We start from the raw sequence: 7,500 nt of genomic DNA, 5'->3' as shown, positions 1-7,500 counted from the left end.
ATATATATATATATATATATATATATATATATATATATAAAACTAAATACTCATTCCTAAGAACAGTATTGAACTTGGCATTTGGAATCAATTCGCTTTTTTATCCAATTAATTATATTTATCGAATACTTTATTCTTTTTAATGATACAAAACAACAACAACAACAATGATGCTAATAATAATAATAATAATAATAATAATAATAATAATAATAATAATAATAATAATAATGTTCTTGATAACAATTACCTTATCATTTCTGATACTGATGGAATTTCTAGCATTGATAATAGGGTATCTGATAACACAGAGACTATAATAAATTAATAAAAATGAAATATGAAATTGCATTATATCATAATTTAGTGCAGTGTCCAATGGATTCGTGTTCCTATAATTCTTTAAAAGTTTATTTTAAACTTATCAAGGAATAATGTGTGAAATGGCATTCGGACTTATAAAAATCACTGGATTAAGCATTTACTGTAGGTGATAAACCTTAGTTTTCAATCAATGTTTTTTTTACATTGTTTGATAGCTCACCCATGCATTGGTTCAATATACAATTATATTCGAAACTTGTTCTTTTAGAGGTCATTAGGGAACGGTAAAAATGTACTTTACCTCATTCTAAAAAAGGAGTAGGTTTTTTTTTTTTTTTTAAAGAATACTCGTCGCTATTTAATCATGTTTCAACGAAGCCTTGTGGGGTGATAAAATATTTGGTCCATGATTGAATTCTTAATGAAGTTTGTTGAGCTATTTCCTTGAAAAAGTAATTCATCACAAGAATGTGCACCAGTCTTTTATGACTGTTCGTGAGTCGTTATGGTATTCAGGTTAGAGTATTTCCACTTTATATTAGGCTATCATATACAGTCCAATGGTCTCGAAGCTTATCAGGTAATGATCATGGTAATATATCTTATAATTTGAAATACATAACCAGCAGTATTATATATTTCAGACCTTGCATGAGGAATTCAGAGACGAGTTTTAGGAATATAAAGAAACTGTTCCAAGAAGTGAACTTGGTGTTATCTGGGCCATTAATACACAGGTAGGTGAAAGCTCTAATGAATTTAAGAGAATTCATGGAAAAATGGGTTTGGAAGTAGGAATCAAAAAAGACATTTTTTTTTCTTTAGCATGAGCTATGAATCTGGTAGTATCAAATAAACAGTTTGAGAACGGAAGTCATCTGGTAACATATGAAAATGAACAAAATGTGACTAAAATAGTCTGGTTAGGAAGGGTGGCAAGAACTTTTTTTTTATAAGTCAAAATGAACTAGTGGATACAGATTTCAGGTCGAAAGCAATAGGGAAAAGAAATAGAAGGATCAAAACTTATAGGGCTAAGAGGGGAAAGGCTCAGAAGTAAAGTGGAGAAAACCAGAGATGAGAGATATGTGAACGGAACGTCAGAAATACCTAGAGAGATATGGGATGCTATGGAAGACACTGTTATACCAGCAACAGAAGAGGTGTGTGAGAGGACAGGTGGTAAACAGGAAAAGGAACATGGTGGTGAAATCAAGAAGATCAAACAGCTGTGAAGGAAAGGAGTATAGCAGAAGAAGGCGGGAGAAAAGATAACAGCTACCAAACTAGTGTCGAATATAGAAGAATAAAGAAGGAACCAAAGTGAATGGTATCAATTGCAAAAGGAGAAGCCAAAATAGAGGTGTGAGGTATATGAGATGAAGGGAATAACAGAGGAAGAAAATATACTTGATAAAATTGCAGAAGTCAGAAGAAAAGACGGGTAAGATATAGATGAGGTAGGAATTATTAGACACAAAATATAAATATATTAATTGAAGTAGACAAACTCAACAGAACATGGAAGGACTACTTTTCACAACAATTAAACACTGGTTATGAGATTTAAGGACAGGAAAAGTTTTCTTCTAATAGAAGGAACAATAACCAGCATTAGAGTGAAGTCGAGAATGCTATAAAGAAAGGAGAAGTAAATAAAGTTAAGGAAAATCTTAGGTTACAGTAAAAATGGTTAAGGCAGTTGGGTCTCTAGGCGAAGAGTTATTGCACACGTTATCAGAAAAGATCTGGGGTGCAAAGAAAATGCCAAGAAATTTTAAGTTGGATGCTTAGATAACATAAAAAAGGAATTGTTGTGAAACTATAAGACCTACAGAGAAATAAAGTTTTTGAACCTTGTATCCAAGATAATCGAAAAAATAGTAGAGGGAAGGTTGAGATGATTGATAGACATTATATGAGCAGAAGTTTGTGTTTATGAAACAAAAGAGCACGACAGATGCTATTTTTATAGTAAGTACGAGAGAAGTATCTAAAAAGAAAAAGGGAGGACTACACTTATTTTCTGGTTCTTCAAAAGGGGCATGGGAGAGTCCCAAGGTTGGTCTATTGATGATTGAGAAGGAGAGGAGTACAGAAGTTGGTAAGGTTAGTGAGGATGATGTAAGAGGGGATAAGAACGACTTTAGAGATAAACTATGGGGAGATTAGGTCCTTTTCTATGGAGGTGGGTACTTTGTCGTCATAGTTCAGGAACAAAAAAGAGTTGTGATGATGGATGTTTGTTAAGGATTAGGTTTCATGGCAGAAATAGAAGAATTACTACAAGTTAGATAAAGAAGTATACATTCAAGTGGAAGTTGGTACAGTGATAAACAGAACAATTAATTTAACTACTTGGGATCAGTAATAACACAAAAGGGAGGTATTGAAAAAGCAGTGAGACAGATAGTGGAAGAACCATGATAACAATTGGGAGGAGTAATTGGAGTTGTTTTAGAGAGGAAAAAACCACTAAGACTCAAAATAAGGATCTGTAAACCAATAATCAGACCCAAGCTATTAAATGGGTCATATATTTGGGCACTTGAGAGTAAAGACAGGGAACTGTTGAAAAGAACCAAGATAAGGGTGGTAAGATGAATATCACTACTGGAAAGGAGGGATATTCAAGATATAGGAAATATGTGTGGTACAAATGCGTTTTGTGTCGATACGCATGGGAGAATATGATAATGATAATGATGATGTGTAATGTACAAGATAAGGCTAGAGAAGTTTGTCTGGCATATTATGCCCATGTATTTAGAAGGATGGAAGAGGAACCCATCAAGAGATCTAAGAACACACCGGGGATGAGGAAGAGGAGTGTGGGCCATCAGCAGATCAGATGGATGGATATGGTGAGGAGAGGTAACGGTCGGGTGGGACTGAGGAAAAAAGGTACAAGGAATAAAAATAGGAGAAAGTTGACTCGAGTAACTGACCCTGCTATACAGTGAGACTAATAAGCCAGATTGGAGAAGACACTTGATAAAATTTTTAAGCAAACGCTATCGTATTTAGTTGGGGGGATAAAATTCATCTTAAAGTTAATGCGAGGTAGTCTGAACTATGAGGTAACTTCAAAATGTGATGGTCTAGTTTCTGTTGTTTATGTGCTGAAAGTAAAGAGCTTTAGGATATAAATGAGGATTGAATTGTCTCTCTTTCACAACTGAAAGCTTATCATCGAGTTATCACCCCCTAAAAGCTAACCATTGAAGCTTTTTTTCATTAATATTACCTACTAGTAAGTCAGTGTTACCAGACTGGTCAGTTTTGAGGCCACATTTGACTAACTTGACACCTGTTCTAGCCACTCCAGCTCTAGCTCAGTTGAGGGTACACCATTCATGTTTGGTAAGTAGTGCCCCAGCAGCAGTTTCTCCAATGGGGTCTTGTACTGCGCTGTTGGGTGGTAGTCTCCTGCCTGCATCCCTTCGTAGGTTCATTCTATCATTCTGTTCTGGAATTTGGGCTGGCACTCCTTTAACAGTGGCAAAGCTCTATCTTGACTCAACTCTACTTAGAAGTGGCATGTGAGGCTGTAATGGGTGTCTTGAGTCCAAATTTGTTTGCTCTTTTCAGTTTTGTTATTGTATGGTTCCTGATTTCTGGGTGGTGAGGGGGGGGGATGGACAATATCAGCGAGTTTGTAGAGGGTGTTGGTGAGAGTAGAACGTAGCGTCCTTGTGATGACTGCATTCATCCTTGAGTATAGTGTATATTTCTTGGGGATGCAGTGATCTGCTCCACTCAGGTGCACAGCACTCAGTTGCTAATAGCACAAGGCTGAGGCGGTTGTTCATAGTATATGAGCATTTGGTCCCTATTTGTCTCCAGCCATTTTTTTTTTCTTCTTTTTTTTAGCAAGGAATTGCTAGAGCCAACCCCGCCTCAAAGTTGTTGGAGATAGTGGTAAATGACAGAGTTCTACCCATTGTTACCCCTATGTACACTGAAAACTGATGATGTTTTAGCTCTTCGCCACGCCAGAGGATATTGATTTTTTGATTATCATTCCTGTTTCTCAGATTAAATGCACATAATTGAGTTTTAATACTTACCTATTTAATTGGGGTCAAGTTAGGAACGTTTACGATGTGACCCTGCCAATCTGCAAGCAGACCAATATTAACACTACACGCCAATACACGCCAATATAACGGAAAGCTTAAATGTGCCTCAATATCCTAGTTTCACGTATTATTTTAATCAATTATTCCGTTCTGGGTCCGGCCTTTTACGTTCACAAGTTTTATGATTATATGTATTATATGTCTTATCAAGAACTTTTGTATCTTTTAAATACATCTTCCTGATTAATTTCTAGCTTCATTTTACTTGAGGATTTCCAATAAGCCTTTTATACTCCATGGGTCATAGTATTTATATGTGATGATATCTTTTCACTTTGCAAAAAATGATCAAGGGTTCTTTTGACTTGTATCAGATTTAAACCCTTTTTTTTTTATTATTATTGTTCGCATAGAAGCTCTAGGTAATAAAGAGGTTGATGCTAGTTTGTTTACAAAAAAAAATTATGTTTCAACTTTAAATGAAGAGATTAATGATGTTCGGGAGTTTCTTACAAGCGTAAGAAATAATTGTTAGGCACATGCACTTGACCCCACATATGATATATCTTGAGCTGTCTTGTATGAGGTTATCTCTCTTCTTATAATACAGAAGCTCATATAGTTAATGTGTTAAAATAGAATGTATTTCATGACCTAATTTAACAGAAAAATTAGGTAGCATCTTGATCAAGATTTGAACTTGTTTTTGTAGGGATTTGTAAAGCTCTCTTTGATTGATCTAAAGCTCAGGAAATGGAAATGGATAGAATGAGAAAAGTTAGATTTTTATCTAGGGGTGGGGAAATCATAATAATTTCCTTCTTATCCGCGCCCTATTAGATGAGATGAATATTGTGATTGTCAGTCATGGGAATTTTAGTAATTTAAACAAAATTAGTAACATCACAGATGTGGTTAAGTGAGTTGTATAAAATGCCAAGTAGGATTTGCAATTTTGAGAGTCAAATTACTGCCTATATACAGACAATTGCTAGTAGCCCTTGGAACTATTCCCTTCAAATTTTGCCTACTAAGAATTTATTGATATTGTAAATATAGTGAAAACTAAAATGAGATAGAGACAATAAGACTATGTATTTTATTAAGCTAATATAGGTTTATATTGAAGATGGTCAAATTATTCATATTTTTAGTTTTAAGCAATGATAATTCTACTTTATCTATGTTTATTATCGTATGCTTCTGACTTTCTTCCCATTGCTGATGATATGGCACGAGTTAATATGTATGTACCGTGCAAAATCTGGTATGGCGTAAAAATCATTATGAGTTCCATGGCAGGGGTATAGGGACTTGGGCCCTACATCTGGTACAGAACAAAATCTTCCATCATCATAGCATGGATTGCTTGCTCCTCTTCCAGGAATTTAAATGATAAGAATTGATACACAGGGGCAGCTTCGCTAAAACGCTACCTTATAGCTTGTTGTTGAGTGTGTGGGAAGGATCACTACAACTAAATACCATCGTTCCCCAAGATTGTGAACTGCGTACAAACAACATCTATTGTATGTGATAAACAGAATATTTCAGGAGCTACCAAAATGATTTTGATATAAGTGTAGAAACTGAGCCTTCGTGGTTGAAAATCATTTCTGAGAACTATAAACTACAGCAATAAAGAGATTAAATACAGATTCTTTTGATAGTTAAGCTCAGACTCCACACGAGCCTTATGCAACTCATATAAAAATTAATCTTAGTTCTAACGAGCGAGAATATCTGGTAAATTGTATTATTATTATTATTATTATTATTATTATTATTATTATTATTATATTTGCCAAGCTACAACCATTGTTGGAAAAGTAGGATGCTAAAAGCCCAAGGGCTCCCACAGGGAAAGTAGCCCAGTAGGGAAAAGAAATAAGGAAATGAAAAAAGTAGTTAACAACTAAAATTAAATATTTTGAGAACAGTAACGGCATTGAAATAAATAAATAATTTATAAACTATAAAAACTTTAACGAAATAAGAGTAAGATAAATAAGACAAAATAGGGTGGCCAAGTGTAGCCTAGAGCAAGAGAGCTCTACCCCACACCAGTGGAAGACCATTGTATAGAGGCTATTGCACTACCCAAGACTAGAGAACAATGGTTTGATTTTGGAGTGTCCTTCTCCTAGAAGAGCTGCTTACCATAGCTAAAGAGTCTATTCTACCCTGACCAAGAGGAAAGTAGCAACTGTACAATTTGAGTGAAGTAGTTAACCCCTTGCGTGAAGAATTGTTTGATAATCTCGGTGTTGTCAGTTGTATGAAGACAAAAGAGGATTTAAATATTAGGCCAGACTATTCGGTGTATGTGTAGGCGAAGGGAAAATGAGCAGTAACCAGAGAGAAGGTTCCTATGTAGCACTGCCTGTCCAGTCAAATGACTCAATAACTCTCTAGTGCCTCTGCCAACCTGCTACCTACCTATCTGTAGTATTCATTAAGCATTGTCATTGATTTTTATCTTTCTTCGTGGCTAAGTGGTATGTCACTATTGTTACAAGTTTCTTGAACCACAGTTAGATTGTCGACCGGTCGGAAGCTATTATCTTCAAGTGGTTCCGCATGGGGCTCTGATCCTGAGGTCGTTAAAAGAATCCAGACATTAATATATCAACCTATATGATTTATTTGAATATGAAAAACAGGTCTAAATGTGCAAAATTTATCATTAATTGAATGAAAAGTACAAACATACCAATTAGCTACGATAGTAGCTAATTGTACAAAAGACATAAATTTGACAGGTATAAGTACAGAAGAATGGTCATTGACTTTTATATTTCTTCGTGGATAAGTGGTATGTCACTGTTGTTACAAGTTTCCTGAACCAGGGTTTGATTCCCGGCCGGTCAGAAGCTATTGTCTTCGAGTGGTTCCGCCTGCGGGTCTGATCCCGAGGTCATTAAGAGAATCCAGATATTAACATATCAAAATATATAGCTTATTTGGATATGAAAAAACGTCTAAATGTGCTAAATTTATCATTAATCCAATACCAACTACAAAAATACATATTAGCTATGAATTTGACAAGTATGAGCAATGAATAATTGTCATTGATTTTTATCCTTCTTCG

The sequence above is a fragment of the Palaemon carinicauda genome, chromosome 13 (genome assembly GCF_036898095.1).
Source record: "Palaemon carinicauda isolate YSFRI2023 chromosome 13, ASM3689809v2, whole genome shotgun sequence".
NCBI classification, from domain to species: Eukaryota; Metazoa; Arthropoda; class Malacostraca; order Decapoda; family Palaemonidae; genus Palaemon; species Palaemon carinicauda.
This window is presented reverse-complemented; position numbering follows the sequence as displayed.